This window comes from Ursus maritimus, unplaced genomic scaffold (assembly GCF_017311325.1).
Source record: "Ursus maritimus isolate PB19 unplaced genomic scaffold, ASM1731132v1 scaffold_3, whole genome shotgun sequence".
NCBI lineage: Eukaryota > Metazoa > Chordata > Mammalia > Carnivora > Ursidae > Ursus > Ursus maritimus.
This window is the reverse complement of record NW_024425563.1, coordinates 98,129,408-98,147,104: the sequence shown is the minus strand read 5'-3', so window position 1 is coordinate 98,147,104 and position 17,697 is coordinate 98,129,408. Positions and strand designations below refer to the sequence as shown.

The 17,697-nt window shown below is 49.7% G+C and overlaps 1 protein-coding gene across 18 annotated transcripts in view; it reads right to left on the bottom strand.

Moving 5' to 3' along the window:
- IKZF1 (IKAROS family zinc finger 1) overlaps nt 1-14,901 on the bottom strand; it is a 96,369-nt gene extending 81,468 nt beyond the window's left edge. For 2 of the 18 annotated variants that reach the window (XM_040644502.1, XM_040644512.1), the window contains exon 1: nt 9,463-9,661. The gene's annotated coding sequence lies outside the window, so the exon portion shown is untranslated. Of the gene's footprint in view, nt 1-9,462; nt 9,669-13,034; nt 13,227-13,399; nt 13,706-14,354; nt 14,407-14,877 lie in introns of those variants that run through there. The other 16 variants (XM_040644500.1, XM_040644511.1, XM_040644499.1 and 13 more) reach the window with 14 other exon arrangements.
- Between the last annotated feature and the right edge of the window lie 2,796 nt (nt 14,902-17,697).

The following is a 17,697-nucleotide window of genomic DNA, read 5'->3' as shown; positions in this document are numbered from 1 at the left end:
ATCCATAGTTATGTTCTTTCTAATTTACTGAGCATGCATCGATGAACCTTGAGTCAGCTTGGTGACACGCGTACAATCAGCAATCAAAAAACGAAGCAATTTGCTGAAGAATGTCTCATTTACCCAGGCAGGGCTGCATATGTGAGCAGCTCTCGCACTCCCTCCATCAATAATGAATACACCTCCAGCCTGGCAGATGGGCAACGCGGGTGCTTCCGTCTTTGTCCCCCACTCTTTCAGGGACCCTGCCTCAGATGTCGCCCGCACGCTCACACAGGGAGAAGGGAAGCTCACGAAGGCAGCAAAGCAAGGCCGGGAGAGCACCCCAACTTTCCTGTTTGCTGACACACGGCTTGGCTCCTCAGATTGGTTTAAAAACAGAAAACCAACTGGGAAGAGCCATCCTTGGTGGTAACAGCAAATGTCCTGTCCTGTGGGACCAGCCGCCACATGCACCGTGCAGAGGCTGGTGCCAGTGGGGCACAGGGGTCCTGGCCTGGCCTCGGAGTCCATGGGTGCCCTAGAGGATGGCCTTTGGGAACCCTATGGACAGGGAAATCTGTGGCCAGCAGCAGGTGACCTCAAGAAAATCTTCTCGTTTATGCTCTACTGGACAACCTGCAGGACAGACCCTTCTCTAAGCAACAAACTGAGTCCATCTGTTGAATCTCACTCAGGTCACCTCTGTTTTGTGGTGGGGGAGGGGTGCCTCTGTCTCTTTGGTTCAGGTGTGTGGATCTGAGCTGTGAGGCCAGTTTGCAGCAGACCCGGCCACGGGTGGGGGTCAGGGGACCGAACGATGCAGGCAGGGACAAGCACATGCGTATATATGATAGCCTTTATGGTGCCTGGGGAATCCACATCTTCAATTTCTGTAGTATCCGTACTAGTCACAAAGACGACACGAATGACTATCACTTTTCTGGATGGGGAGGGGTTTTCATCCATTTCCGAAAGCCACTGAACGGGTCTGAAGTGTGACCTGAATTTTCCAGGCTGCTGTGTGGCACAGGGGTACGGCCGCTGACCACAGAAGGGAAAAAGGCCCATGGCCCTGCATGCGTGTCTGCCCCGAGACTGAGGGTCCACAAGCCATTTGAAGCTGAACAAACCAGCCCCGGGAGCCAGCTTGAACCTGGCCTTGTGCCCAATGTCTCATAGACCTCTATGTAAAAAAGGCAAAAAAAATCTATGACTCTTCTGAAACTGTCCAAAGAATTATAAAGAGACAGGATGGACTCCAATGAGAAAAATCTTTTTATCTTTGGGCGGCACGAATGTGAGGTTTACTGCTCACTGAAGGCGGGTATAGTGTTTTATTGTGGTATCACAGACCTGTCTTGAAACGTCCCTGTGTTGAGTGGCGAGACGCACGGCAGAACTCGAATCTCGTTGTGACAAATCCTGGGCTAACACAGAATTTGTAGAATGTTGATTTGGACTCTTCTCATCATGCAAGTGATACTTATTTTACACATTTTTTTTTTACAAGGGCAAGAAAATGCCCATAACTTCCACACACATAGAGCTTTTTACACAAACAAGACACTAAACGTATTCCAAATGGCCTCTTGTAAAATGTTTTTTCATTTGATCCACGCCGTGTCTTTATCTTTTGCAAATCTATGTCAACGTCCTCATTTCAGTGGCTACACACTTCTCAGCTGCAGGACTGATTTATCTGGTACCCTAGTGTAGGTCCAAGCTATTTCCAAGTAGAGGACAGACTGTCTGCTAAGGCCCCACAGATGGCTCCCCATCTTGGCTCTAAGGGAGAAGGTGTCCTCCCTCGAGGCATGGTGGGGACCCTCTGAGTTTGAGGTCAGGAGCACAATCCATTCCCACCAGGTTGCCCCTCACGCATCCGTCAATTCAGGCGGGAGATGTGACAAGTGCCACAAAGCAGAACACCGATGGCCCAAGGCCCAGACCAGGCTCTGCTAGGCGGGAAAGCCCTTGCTCTAGGCGGCCACCTGGCTTATGTGTCCTGTGTGTCCCTCACTGGAAGCAGCCCCCCTCAGCAGCCGCCTATGCACTCGGGACAGTGGGTGTGCTGGGGCCGCACCAAGCAGAGGACTGTGAACTGGTGTCAACACACCTTTCCCACTTTCACTAAAGGTCCACACCCACCTGGCCATCCCCACCACGTGGAACTCCACTGGGTAATCAGCACCACTGAGATTTTCAAACACAATCCCAACCAACCCTACTGCGCATGGATGTGTGGCCATGATGAGAGGGTCCCCTTGCTTGGGCTAATGGTTGGTTGTCACCACTGCTCTGAACTTCTTGATAACTTAGGGGCAGGGCCCACATTTCCAGGCTGCGCTGGGCCCTGTGAATGCTGTGGCTGGTCCTGCCGGCCATCAAGCAGAGGGCACGGGACATGACAAGCTCCCTCAAACTTCCCCACCTCCAAATTTGCATCTCTCGGGATGGAACAGTCGTGACTTTTTTGTAAAAAGTGATAGCTTTTAGGCAAAGACCAAATGAATAATTTGACAATGGGAAACTGACTGAGGGAGAGGAAATTCCATACCCTCCAAGACTCGAAGTTACACAGGGGCAGCTGTGGGGGCTTTGGGAAGGGGCAGCAGGACGCCACCCGATCCCGGCTACCATGTGCATGACCCAGGCTCTGTGCTTATTTTCAGGCAGTGCTTCCTGAGCCCTCCTCTCCCACGTGGAAGCTGTGTCCAGTGCAAGTAGAAAACGGCATGTGGGCTGGATATTGTCTCCACACTCAAGGAGTTTATGATCAGAAAGATGAGTTCATCACACAAGTGGATTCATAACCTGTTTTCGGGAACCGGCCCCTAAACAAAACCAGGACCACAGGCTTGTAAAGGGAGATGCCAGAGGCAAGGAGTATTTCATGGGAGTGAACTGCGGTTTTCTCCCCTGCACAGGAAACCCAAACAACTGAAGGCCAGAGCTCCACCGATCCACACAGCAGAAAACACAACATCACCAAACACCTGTCACCTGCGCAGTTCCTTCAGCCCTGAAAGCTCTTATTGTTTCTCCGGAGCAAGTTGTTCTGAATCTCGCACACGGGGAAACAGATGCAGAGATAAGGGAAGGACAACGTGACAGTGGCTGTCGCTGGCCGTCCCTCTGGGAGCACATCCTGCTGTCACAGCCACTGCCCACCCTCATCTCCCACTCTGGAGCGGGCATGGAGTCGAACATCTCTTCCTGTCTTTCCTTCTGTCTCCTCCATCTCTCGTCCCTCCCTCTCTGTGTCTCCGTCTCTGTGTCTGTCTGGTTCTTCTGCTCCAACAGGACTTACCTGGGGTCAGCTCAATGAGGTTGGCATATCAGTGACTCCAGAAAGTGGGGGGGGGGGGACACAGAGGATCGAGCAAAAGAAGTGAGAGACAGGAGCAAAGCTGGCCCTGAGCACCTGTGCTTCTCCAGCGGCCCCGCCAGGGAAATGGGTCTTACTGCCAGCGCTGCCCCCATGGAGGAGCTTCCCTCGGGGACAGGGAGACTCTGGAAACACCCCCCAACCCTGTCCTTCTTTCCTTCTTCCACACCCATGAGGGACTGGGACCTGGCTGTCTCCTGGGAAGAAGCACCCACTGCCCCAGGCAGTCGTGGCTCCTGACAAGGGCTGGGCAAGTCTCCAGGAGTGTCCTCACTTGTACCTGAGAGAAAGCAGGTGGCCCCAAGAATAGCCCTGAGAGCCAAAGGGAGCCCCAAGTGTCACTGGCAGGTGCACAGGGCTGGCTGCAGTCCTTGGCCCCTATGCACGAGCCCCCTCTCTGCCCTAAGAAGAACACCTCTCTTCACAGCACTTGCTAGCTAGGAAATAGTAAAACTCTCCCATACTTCTGAAAAGGTGAGTCTGAATTAACAAAGTCAAAATGAAAAGCCAGACTCCCGTCAAGAACCACAACTTGATTCCTTTTGGAGAAGCCCGCCATTATGGTCATCCCAGCACCGCCAAGTGCACAGTGGGCCAAACCGGCTGTGAGGACCGCCGGCAGCCACTCAGAATGAGCCACTCGCTGGGAGCACCCAGCCCCTCCACAAGCTTTACGGATCCTCAGTTCTCTGCGGTTTAAACAATGCACACGAACTAAAAAAGAAAAAAAGAAAGAAAGAAAGAAAGGAAGGAAGAAAGAAAAAAAATTCCATGTTTGTACAGCAGGATGCTAGTAATAATGCTGTCCTGTCTGTTTGAAAGTTGCTAACAGAGTAAATCTTTAAAGCACTCATCACACACATGTTTTTGTGACTCTGTGTGGTGACAGCTGTTACCGAGACTCATCGTGGGGATCTCTTTGCAACATACGAAATCCTGAATCATCGTGCTGTATACCTGACACTACTATAATGTTACATATCGATTAGGCTTCAATCCAAACACATACATAAATACCTAAAAACAATGCCTTTCCTCTCCCCTGAGACACATGGGTCATGTTCTGCCCAGGGCTATCTCATTTCTTAAGTGCTTTAAGTGTGCCAGAAAAAGATGGTGAAGGAATGGCTACTGGTCTTAGCCGGCTTTATTTAAGCAATGACTATGGCATTTAACAGGCAAACTGCAAAGAACCACAAGACCGTCTACGTCGTCCACTTTGCTCACTGTTTTATGTGAGAACCTGGTACAGCATCTAATATTCAAGACTCATTTGCTAAATGTGTATCTTTAATCTTCACGATTAAGCCATATGATTATGATCATTGTACATAATCTGTATATTATTTCCATTCGATGGATGAGAAAGACGGAGGCTAACCATACAGCAGGCCGCCCAAGGGTGCACGTCTAGACAACAACGGAGTGAAATTGAACCCACAACCGCTCGAGGGAGATGCGTCCTTCACTCTACCACTCCCGCCTGTGTGAACCTCACAGCCCAGCACCGTGGTGCCAAATTTTAAATGGACGACGGACAAGGAGTGGATGTTACCTGTATCCTAACAGAAATGAGTGTGCCCTTTGTAATACTCTACAGGTAAGGCAACTTTCATCACAAGACTTCTCCAATAAAGTTAAAGTCTCCTTATTTGATAAGATGTATGCTTTTGATTTTTTCCCTCCCTGATGAGTGAGGGTGCACTCGTGTTCCATTTCAGGGTTATTTCCTTATACACTCAATGATGCTTGTTTTGAAGGGGGCAGGCACGTGGGGAAAACACGGGCCAAGCCTATAATCTATTTAAAATACCTTAGGTCACAGACCTCTTTAATGAAACCCATTATTCCTGCCCAGAGAGAGCTTTTTCATTTTCAGATTGGTAGATTTTATTTTTGCAAATCTATCATATCGCTGTGAATTACACTTTATCTTAAAAAAAGAAATGTTCCAAGAGAAAGCTAAGGCAATCTGCCAGGTCTTTGTGTCTGGTGAGGGGGACCTTATAGATTTTCCTAACAACTTGACAAAACAGGTCCGGAGAACATAGAAACTTCTGGGCTCTCTTATTTCATTTCTGATTCTTTTCATTTTTCAAAAATTAGCTGCCAATCTACACATTTTCATGATTATTCCACAGAGTATTGCTGGCGCAAATAACAATGAAAAACAAGATTTCAACAGGACAGCAGGGAATCCAATTTGGCTTTCAGACTGCTCCCCCTCCCCCATATTTAACTGAGCTACAGAAAACGCCTCCAGTGGTTTGTTCTACTGTGAACCTGCTTTTTTGAGGGCAAATTAGCTCAGATGTGCAATGCTGTCCTCACATTTTTTTTTCCCCTAGGGGCAGGAACTGATATGCAAAAGAGGAAGGGTCCGGGGAACTGAGGAAGCCTTTCAAAATGCAGCTTAAAAACTGTGCTGCTTGAAAACAGTCTCAGCAGAGAGACATTGAATAGAGAAGGGAAAGAACACAAGAATATTGCTAAATGGCATCAGGGAGCCACCTGTCTCGAAGTGGGGTATAAAAAAAGATGGGAGATATTGTATTCGACATTTTTTTTTTTAAACAGAGAAAGCAGAGTTAGAGACATTTACCACCAGCACAGGTCCAGAGCAGGGTTTCCAGGGGCCCGGGAAGGTCCTGGCACTGCGCACTTCAGTGCAGGGAAGAGACTTCTCAGGAAAGACCGCTCTGCCCCTAGACCACAGGCTCTCAGACTACCAGTAAATACTGTATATGCAGCAAACATAGCAGAGACATACATACTCAAAAATTTACATATGCTTTTATAGGACTTTTCCTGATTTTGACTGTCATCATGGGCCACTTCCTAAGTAGCTTCCTCAAATATAAATCGCTTTTTACACTTCACTTCATCACTTCAGTCAAAAAAATCTAAGTTTAGAATCATTTCCTTCTACCCTCTTCCCGGTTTTAGAAGACCTTCATGCATGGCCAGCAACCGTGCAACAAAAATGAGACTTACATCTTGAAAAAATATATATAAAAACTGCCCCCCAAATAATGATTGACATGGATATTCCCAAAAGTGCTTATGTTTTGTCATTTATTATTATAATTCGAGGAGACAGAGGAGCCCAGGCACAACTTCGTGTTCCTATTTTTTTTTCAAAGTTTTGTTTTTACTTTTTTTAAAAAAAATGGATAAATACAAAGTTACAATATTCGCTAAATGTTTTACTCAGCAAGGCAATGTGCTGACCTCACAAAGAATACAGTATCTTATCTTGCTTTCTTAGCAGTGACTTAATTTAACATATTGGCAGATCCTTTCATGCGTCCATGTGAAAGCTCAAAATTAAAATTGAACGTGCAAATCCACTTGTATTGTATATCCATAACATTCCAAAAAAATCCTCTTGTAATACTGGGCCTTCTATAAGGCCATTGGGCTGTTTTTTCTTTGTTTGTTTGTTTCTTTGTTTTTTTATTTTGTTTTTAATGCAGGGCTTGCGTGAGTTTTCTTGGCAAAAGATTTAATTTATTTAGACCACAAGAAGTAAAATTATCTAAGTCTGGACAGGGATGTCCAGTTGTTCACAAATCCATACCAATATGTTTATTTCCAATACCTGAAAAGTTATGGCTGATTCACACGCCAAGAACACTCTCCTAGGTACTATAACCTTTTTTCCATTTTAGATAAGTCTCTGTTTTCTGGTTGGTAGTGAGACAAGATCTACAGACATAGATACACACACACAGAAAATGTGTTCCAGAGCAAACATGTCCCAGGATTCATCATTACCCAGATATCTACCTCTTATTCCTTGCAGTGGAAAAGGCTGTGTGGGGTGGGGGGAGGGGGACACGTGTAAGAGGGGAGGTTTCGTCTTGGCTCCAGAAAGGGGGCTGCAGACACCCTGATGACAGGCTCCCCCCACACGAAGGCCACATGGTTTCCGGGCCAACGGGAAATTCTCCCTGCAAGACGTGCATTCTGAGCTCCCAGTTCTTTTGGCAATACCCCCAGATCCTCAACTAAAATCACTTGAAATAAGATAACCTCATGAAAATTATTAAAAATCCTATTTCACAGTTTTAAACTATGTTCACAGAACACAAAGAATCCCGGCCCAAGCTCTTAGTAGCTTTAGAACTCTGGAATTCACCTTGTTCACCCAACCTCAAATGGTCCCACTGAAGTCAAATCAAGCTGTTTCAAGAAGAGTACGACGGAGAAGAAATGCGTTCGGTAAGTGACCTGGTAAGAATGATTCCTCTGGCAACACACCAAACAATCATAGAAAAGGATTCCACTTGGTAGTCTCTGCTGGCTCTTTAAGCTGGAGGAAATTAGCAAGAAAAGTGCTCGCTTTCCACTGTATTTTGTGCTATAACCCCAACCTGGAGAGCTCCTGAAGACAAAAATGGCCAACACCACAGAACAAACAACAAGGTCCATATGGATGCGAGATCCTAGTGGGTATGGACAACCCCCCCCCCCAGCATTGCTTGAAGCCCATTCTCTAATCTACAACCTTTAGCCTACAAGGTCCTCATGCAGACCCAGCAGGGAGGAGGGGGGCCGGGGGAGTCATCAGTACAACTTCACAGAAGCTTACAACTTCCTCATTTGCAGGGCCAAAAAAAATCGGCGTGTCTTCATGTGTAACCTGGCAGAAAAATGCTCTTGTCCGTCAGACAGCAAAAGAGAGGAAAACTCATTTTAGACAGTACCATCCAATTTTCCTGCAGCCCTTAAATGAGCCTAAATTATTTATTTTCAGTGCTTCGCTTTAACTACTTTGCTGTGGCTGTGCGGCAAGTTTCATTTCTTTCACAAGAGCCTGGTCTGCTCTAGACAGAGCTGGAAATTCTTTAAATTCAGGGAAACACATACAGCTCCAGGCAGAAGCAGGAAAACACGTGCAGAAAAGCACTAGAAATTTCCAAACCATTTTTAAATGGTAATTAATGGCCTTATCTCTAACAACCTCAGATAATTAGCAGTGTGATTTTGGTTTAATGAGGTGGGATACACAATGTATCAATATGTTTTCACTGTGGATCTCTTTGAAGATCATTTTAATTTTCCACCCTCCACAAAACTCGCCACAAAGGAGGAGGAAAAGGTCACTTTTTCAGGCTGGAAAGTGGGGCTCGCACCAGGGGGTCGCTGGCACTCTCTCTCTGTCTGCATTAAAAGCATGGGAGGACGTTTCAGAGTGTCTCAGAAGCAAGCTCATAAAAGATCAATTCCTCATTTTTGTTTCTCCTAAAGATTCTAAAGTAAACATTTTCCCCCTGGGGGCCAAGGAGGTGTCTTATGTGCGATTTCTTGTGCTCCAGGCTGAGCAGGGAAACTCAGATTCCACAAGAAAAATTCACCCCAAACGGACAAATCAATATTCCTGGTGGAACTCTTAGCTTCAGAAAAGGAAACGCTTTAGAGGGCTGCTATCAGTGTGATCTCCAAAATGGAGCCTGAAACTCTGTGTCAGGGTGCAGAAGAGCACTTAAAAATACTTTATGCTGTTTTTTCTCAGTTGTTTCCATAGACTACTGTACCACCCCCCCCCCAAAGAAAGGAGGAAGAGGGAGAGAGAGGGAGGGAGAAGGAAGGGCAGGGAAGGAGGATGGAGGAAGGATACTGGGTGCCTCCTTCCCATCCCACTGCCCCCCCCCCCACGACCCCTCAGCTGGGAAGCTCTGCCCAGTGTCCAGGACTGCTAACTTTTGGCGCGAAAATGGCAGGAAGAGAGTCAGATTTCCTTCAGCAGTGAGCTGATTGCTGGAGAAAAATGAATCATTGCACACTTGAGTGAGAAAATATGAAGAAGGCACTTTTCCACTAATTAGGCCCCATTTTAGGCAATTCGTTAACTGGTGGCCCCGCGCCACCAGCCATCAGGAGGTGGAGCACGGGACAACCGGAAAGTAGCATGTGCAAATGGTGCATAATGATGCTCTCCATCACCCCAGACAGGCGGCAGAGGGGTGCCGGGGAGGGGTGCCGGGGAGGGGTGCCAGGCAGGGGCCGGGCCAGGCCACCAGGAAAGGACGCCACTCAGGCTGTCCCCTGTCTATGCAAGCGCGGCAGAGAAAGCGCGTGGCACTCACCAGTCAACCCGTGCCTCCCAGAGACCGAGGGGGTGCTGCCTTCCCACACCAATCCCGCCTTTGGAAGACGGGGGTCTTTGGACCCCGTGCTGCGCGTGGAGTCCCCTCCACTCAGCCACCTGGGAGGGACCCTGCTGCCCTGGGCGGCAGGCCGGTAGGCCGTCTCCTCTGCCACCGTCTTCACACTCCACTGGGGCGGGGAGAAAGGTGGAACCATTTGCCAAATATGCAAAAAAGGAGGGAAGATAGTTTTCTCTCAGGAAAACATGGGCAGGAAGGGAGCCCGTGCTTCCTGTACTGACCAAAATGGGTTCAGAGATTATTCGGACGTCTGATTTGACAGGCTTGTGGTGGAGGCTGGCGCTCTTTTAGTCAACAGGAATCGCGAGTTCCCCAAAGGCCGACGTGGCCATGGGAGAAGGGAAACAAGGCCAGGCCGGCGGCGGGGAAGGCGGCGGGCCCCACGCCTGTGACGTTGGGCTTTCACCACTTTTAACAGTTCATGGCCGGGCGGGTCACAGAAGGCACCTGTGGGTCCCACCTGTTGATCACAGTCAACTCGGAGAAGGACACAAAGCCAACGGAAGCGAGGAGGCTGCGGCCTGCAGGGGGGCCTCAGCTGGCGCCCCGCGGGCCCTTCTCTGGAGTGACCCCCAGCCCCCCCCAACACACACACGCATGGAAGCGGGAAGGGCCCTGCCCCCTCCCCACGCAGGAACTGTGCTCAGGAAGCCTGTTTCAGGCTGCACGTCTTGTCACGTCGTCCAAGAGATATTTGTCAGGAGAGCATCACACGTTTAAAAACGGCGTCAAACAAAAGCCATTAAAGGAACGGTGCAGAAGGTGGAGGGATGGGAGCGTGCATGCCAGGAGCCGCAAAGGGAGACTCTGGGTGTGAAGTCGTTGCTTAAACTGCAAAAAACACAGCAACACCTTGGGTCTCCAAGAAGAAACCGGTGTGAGGGCCCAGAAGGCACCACGGGGAAACCAGTCATGTTGCTGCCACTAAGTCTGGTCTGGGGGTCGCACCAGCCCCATTCCTATTTCCCTCCCCATCAGAACTTTAAACGTGTGTGTGGGTGTTTCACACTGATACTCGGAACACAACCTCCCTAACACCTAGATCACACACGCACCTGTGTCTGCTGGGAGCAAAACCATGATCCGTCTCAAGGTGTAAACAAGATCCATGGTTCTCCTTTTGTAAGCCTGAGAGGATGGGTCACTTGTCGCTTTTACATCTCTTGCTTTCACCCATGACATGGAACGACTGCACACAGCCCTGCCTGAGGGCTCCAAAAAGATGAACATACAGACACCGGGGAGGGAGAAACCTTCGTGGTCAGGGCGAGAGAAGCAGGAGTCCCAGTCCCTGAAAAGGCCTGTCAGGCTGACGAATCACAAGCGTTGCCAGAAAACCTAAAAAGGACTTGGTCTGCTCTCTGTGAGCTGGATCGCCTGAATGAATCTCCAACAGAATTAGGCAACGAAAACCAATACTTATTTCATAGTGAAATTATTTCATAATTACAAAGATTGGAGGAGGAGAGAAAACACCACACGAATGCTACAAAATGGTGCCATCCTTGACTGAGTCTGGGCTAACAGCATTAGGCAGACACCCAACGTACTCACATCATTTACGTCTACACTCAACAGTATAAATAGGAAAATCCATCCTGCTTTAGTGAAAGGTACAAACCAACCAAACACACAGAACCTAAAAGGAGGGGCTTCATTACTCAGGTCAGGTCTGTGCGATGGGAAGACTCTTTCTCACCCTGCCCCCACGCCTCTCTCTCTCTGTGCCCTGTGCCTGCTGTGTGTGCACACGCTCACAGAATTTCTCCATTTTCTATATCTATTGATGCACACATAATCTTGAAGTATACACAGAACACTTGCAGGGGTGGGGGCGGGAGAGTTTCGTCATGGCATGCAGTAGACAGTACGCACATACATGGTGTTGCTTCAAATTTGCAAAGTTTGACATTTATGTTGACAATATGCTGCCATATGACCCAAATATGAAACACACCAATTCAAATCAAGAGAAAAAAATCCCGCCAAAAGAACCATCATCCATCCTCAAACGCTTAAGTCTCTAGCCAAGTGATGAAGGATCAGTGGCCGCCAGCACCGTGGGGCTTCAGACCTCTTGGCCAGGAAATTCACTAGGATCTTAATTTTTCAACAAAGGAAATGGTGCCCAGGACAGCGACAGTATATCCTCTCTCAGGAGACCACGGACCAAGTTCTCAAAAGAATACACAAGCACACTTTATTTTACAGACGCGCAAGAATGTAGCACGAGCACCGTTTTAATTACAGACCCACGAGCTCAGCCTGTGAGACCGAACTGATGGGCTACACTTGCTACCATGCTTCCAAGTTCAGGAGATGTGTAATGTTTCAAGATGCAGCTCTTCAATTAAAACACCCGCAAATTACACAAACAAGCAAGCATGCTGGAGTTTCCAGAGCTCCTGCCTTCAACTATCACCATGAAACAAAAGGAGAAGAAAGCATGACCATTTAACTCAATAATCTATTCAGTCCTCAGCTCTGGTGGACTCAGAGACCGGGAAGCACATTTTTTTGCCACGTAAAAAAAAAGGTATAAACACCTATGTTCCTGGAAAGTTTTGAAATCGGATACATTCTATCAAACCAGAAGTATATAGGGGTTTAAAATGTGACATCAGTATTTATACCTGGGCATACACGTTATTTAAACACGTTGGAAGCAGGTAATCCTCCTGTCACAGATATCTGGCACTGTTTAAATTTTTTGCCACATACCAAATAACCTGATTTGCCACTGAAACAATTCTAACATTTAATAAAAAAAAAATACTTAAATTGGTACTTTTAAAATTTCACGTAACAGATGGGTCCAATGAGGCTCATCAAACATCTTCAAACAAAGAAACAAATTCACGAGGCTCCCACCATTTCCTGCAGTTTTCTTTCTCCTCTCAACTCAGAACAAAGTGAACCAATTCTTGCAACCATTTCAATTTCTATGAAAGTTTAAATATTGTCCAGATTAAATATTTTCAACCTCCATACATTTTTCTCCATTAACAGACGTTGATTTGGCTAGCAAGTAGGTATTCCTTCAACAGCAGTTTGTGTCTCCAAGTTTAAAACAAGGTACCTGGGAGCTGAGAAGCATGGCAGGGTGGGAAATGAGCAGTAGGCAAGCTTGCCTTGAATTTGCTCTGGGCCCGCTGCATTTGAAAGCTGTGCTGGTCAGATCTCTACATGCCATACTTTCTGCCTCCAAATTAGAAGAAAAAACAATCTTATCTCCCCCCCCCCACCCCACCCCCGATTCCTTAGGAATCACCGGAGGATCCTTGAGGATTAAAAAAAAAAAAAAAAATACATTGCAAATCCAGTCGCAAGTAACCTGATGCCTTATTACCAGGGAGTTTCGAAACCCGATAGCCAAAATTGCAGTCAGCAGAAGTCCTACTAACTTTTCAAACCGGGATAATTCTTCATTTTGCAGGAAGCAAGTTCAGACACGATCTAATTATTTTACAGTATAAGCAAAATGCTCTCACCTCGGAAATAAGAAAAGAAAGCTCTTTACGAATGACTTTATAAAACCTGACTTCCGTGATCTAGAGGTATATATCGGTTTAAATATAACTGGAGCTAGAACGTCCTCCTCATGGTGACAGCAGGGCGGCTCACAAGCGTCCCACCGCCGCTGGCCCTGCGCCTGCGGTCACAGCACAAGTTGGCGGAGGCTCTGACAAAAGTCGCGCTCTCACTGTCCCCAGAAAGAGGCGGACCTGAGCGAAACCCGGGGTTACAAATCTCACTGCCTTGTCTTCTCATTCTCTCTCTCTCTCTCTCTTTCTCTCATTTTAACCCACCAGATACTCGGAGTTTTCCTATTGAAATTCAATTTGAAAACACTCACGTGGATTTGTGCGTCGCACTTTGGGGGCCAAGACTGATCCTCGGGCGCGAAGAGCAACCTCGGGGCCGGGGCTCCCTCTGCCCTGCCGGGCTCGGCCGGGCCGGCCGCCTCGCCACCTCCAATGTCCCGCCCGGGCTCGGCTGCGCTCCGAGGGGACCCAGGGACTGTCGCCGCAGTCGCCGCCCCGGGCGCGGGCCGCGCATGCACTTGTTAGAATGCCCTGCTAACTTGGCCGCCGAGCTCTTCCCAGCTTTCTTTCACAATGACTTCCTGAAGTTGCTCACTCGCATTGTTCCCCATTTCTCCGCCACCCTCCCCACCCCCCGCCGGCTCCGACCCGGCTGTCGCGCTCGCGGCCGGCCGCCTTGCCTCGAGCGCACAGCGCCGCCCACGGGCCGCGCACCTGGGCCCCTCCGCGCCGCGCCCCGCGGGCCAGCGCCTCGCCACCTGCGGCCACCCAGATTGGCGGCGGCCCGAGCGCGCGCCCGCCGCCCGCGCTCCGCAAACTTTGGGGAGGTGCACACCTCCGAGGGCCGCGGCTCAACCGGCCCGCAGCCGGTTCCCGACTGGCTACTAGAGCGCCGTTTCGTTCCTCGCTCCCCGCGCTTCGACGGCCCTGCCCCTGCCCGGCTTCGCGCCCGAACACGGCAGGACCCGAGCGCGGCACGGCGCGGCGCGGCGCGGCGCGGGTAGCGGTACCGAGCGAGGCGTCAAGCCGGCTGGGGGGGATTCGGCAGTGGCGCAAAGACGGCGCGGAGCGGTATTTGCGATCCCGGCCTTGATGCGGCACAGAGCTGGGCGCAGAGCGGAGCGCGCCGCCCCCGCCCCGCCGCGGGGTAGCCGGTTCCCGCGGAGCCGTCCGACCGCAACCTCGACCGCGCATGCAACTCGCTCAGGGGCGCGAGGCTGGCTCACGTTCTAGGCTCGCCGGGGCGGCGGCGGGCGCGGGCCGTACCTGCTGGCGCCGCCGCCGGCTGCAGCCCGTTCCGCTCGTCGTCGCCGGGCGCCTGCCCGCGCGTCTCAGCGCAGCAGCGCGCCCGGGCCCTCCCCTCGCCGCCGCGCTTCCTCATTCCAGAGCCGCATCGCGCCGCTGCCCCGCGAGGCAGGTGGCAGCCGGCTCACTGCGCCCCGGACCCGGTGGCTGGATCAGCCGCGGCGCCCCGGGGCCCGCGCTTAACCCTTGGGGGCCCGGCGCGGGCTGCGCGTGCGGGGCAGCTGGAGGCGGGGGCCGCGCTGCCGGGGCCGCTCGCCCCGCCGCGGGGACCTTCGGGACGCTGGACATCGTGAAGCACTTTTCCCAGGGTCTGGGGGCGTCCACTGCCCGCCCAGCTCCACTTCCCTCGAACTGGGGCCACTGGGCTCCCAGGTTCTGGCTGCGACCCCGGGTGATGAGTGCCCACCCGAGGGGGTGGGAAAAGTTGATCCTCCGCAAGTGAGGGGAAGGTGCAATTCATTTTCCCAGACAACCAATGGAATACCTCTCGTCTCTCTTCCCTCCCACCTGCTCAGGCAGCAGTTAGGATCGCGCCTTCCATCTGGCCTGTGCGCACACGCAAGTGTGAAGGGACGGCTGCGGGAGGAGGTGACACCAAAGGCAATCCTGCAGCCTGGCTCCGCGGCTCTTGGCACCTCAGACCCCTCCCTCCCTGAGCCCCGAAGCGCGCGTGTAAGGCGCCGTGTGGGTCTCCCTTGAAAGAGGAATGCAGCTCAGAGCACCTCTTCACAAGGCAAGGAGCCCATCATTCTGATGAGCCAGGCCCCACCCGAGCAGGAGCCGGGCGAGAGTGTTCGATATGAGCAGAAAAGAGAGAATTGTGAATTCAGTAGATTTACCCTGATCCCCCTTGGGCGTTTATGGGAGGGACAGAGGTGAATGAGCCGCAGGCCCTGCCCTTCAAGACTTGTTCAGGCTTTCCAGGTAGAGACAGGTAACAGGTAACCTGTGGAAAATGTCATTTCGGGCCCCTTGAGTGTGGCAAGGAATGGCGGCCACCCGCCAAGGCTGTGGCCTGCCTGAGGAGGCTGCTGGTGGCAGCGCCCAGGCATTCTTGTGGATCGGCTTTACCTGGTGCCGCCCTGGGAGAAGTCTCTTCTACCTTCCTGGAACCACAGACAGCATCCAGACAAATTCTTCCTGGACCACTTATGCAAGACCTGCTACTCCGTTTGTGCTGAGAGACGTTTTGATGTTCTGAGCCCTGAGCCCATTGACTCCCCCTGTTTGGAGCCCAGAGGAAGAGGAACTAGTGAAAGGTTCATTGTTTTAATCTGTAGTCCACCACTTGTCTGTATGACCTCAGGCAAGTTACTAAACCTCTCCAAGCCTCATTCTCCTTATCTGCAAAAGAAGCCAATGCTACTTCATTCACCTGAAAAGTCCTTGTCAGGACTAAATGAGGCAATAAACACAAGGTTCAAGGCCCTGGGGGCCAAAAATATTGTAGTGGAGGGGTTATGGGATACCTCTGGTTCTTGGGTGCACACCACACACATAGCCCCCAGATGTGTCTCTTTAAATGTGTGCCATGGTCCCTGGGAGTGGGAATCAAGGACTCAGACATAGTCTTCAGGCCAAGGCATTTCTTCCTGAGGCAGAGGAATATGAGGTAAAGGACCCAGATAGTTTAAGCTGTGTGGTCCTGACCAAGTTCCTACACCTCTCTGAGACTCAACTTCCCCATCTATAGATTGGTGGTAATAATGGAAGCTACCTCATGGGGTTGTTTGCAGACGGTGTATTTTACATATGAAAGCTCTTGCCATCTGCCCAGCATGAGGAGGACTCTGTGAGTGGTAACTAGTGTTTAGTGTTTATTATGAACCCTGCTAACTACCAGTGTCCTGTTGAGATGGGGAGCAAACAGAAAAACCAGGCTTCATGGGCCACTCCCCCCAGGCCCCCAAATAGGTGGAGCAGAAGGAGCTCAGGCTCTAACCTGGAGTCTGTAGGTGGACACCATGGCCCCAGAGAGGATGCTTAAGTCAACAATAAAAGCACATTGCAGGGGAAAATCTATCAGGAGAAACAGAAACATGTGATACTTTTTTAAAAAAAATGATAGGAGTAAAGTCATTTTCTTTCTTTAGAATATAGACATACTAATATTACAGTGTTTAATGAAGGATGGCCTCGTTTATTCAGACAATAACTGCCAAATTATCAGTTTTTCTTCTTTTGCGATGTTATCAAAATCACGAAGAGCCCCTATAGAATGAATCACAGACACTTATTCAGAGCTTATTGTAATAAGGGAAGGAGCTATTGGCACTTTTATACTGGCAGAGACTAGAAAAGATTTTAAAGGAGAGTGAGTTTTATAGAGTAAAAGGATGGTGGAGGTGATAGGACACGATCCATAGCTTCATTTCTTACTTCCTGTGTGAGTCTTGGAAAGTTACTTAACCTCTCTGGGCTTCACTTTGTCATCTGTCATCATCTTCGGTTGATAGGATTAGGGGAAATTAAATGAGCTGATGGATGCAATTTAGTATGATTATAACTGTATCTTTCTTCAATTTAAAAATATCTGCTAAACGGCAACAAATGAGCTTCTTTTTTTCCCCCCCTCCAGCAGTTGGGAAACAGCAGGAATAATTTTTAAGTAACAGGGAAAGATTTTTGTAAAAAAAAAAAAAAAAGATTCTATTGTCTTTCTACAGTGTTAAAGGAATACAGAACTCATGCAGTTTCATCTGAAAAGGAACAGGAACAGGAGGAAAAAGACTAGGACATGGATGAAACTTTTGCAATAAGGTCTCTGCTTCTTTGGTTTCTTTTCCCCAGTTTTCAAGATCTCCAGCTTCTGCTTCTGCTGGTTTTGAAAACTAACGGTTGCCGGCCTGGGGCAAGGTTCTTGACCATTTTTCCCAATGCTCACTCCTCAAGTTTGGCTCTTTCTAAGCACAGGCCTCTGGCTGCCTCTTCTTCTGGAAGGGAAGGAAGGGGACACAGGGGAGAAGTGGGGGCGCTTCCAAGGAGCCAGGACTGCCCAGCAGGCGGGTCCAGGTAGGAAAGGCCCAGCCAACTGCAAGGAGACCCCCAGGATGCTCCCTTTTCTGCAGTGTTTCCAAGGCCCTGTCTGGAGGCTCAGTTGCTCCTGGTTTTGAAACCCACAGAAATTTAACAGCTCTGTTCATCATTCATGTTTCTGCCTCTACATTTGAATCAAGCATGTGCCACCACTGACAACCAAATTTTTCCCACTTTATAATAGTTCTTTTGCTTTGTTCCCCTTGGATTTTGTCAGACTATACTTAGATTCTCAAAAATGGTGACTTTATCAATATCATCTGGTTGG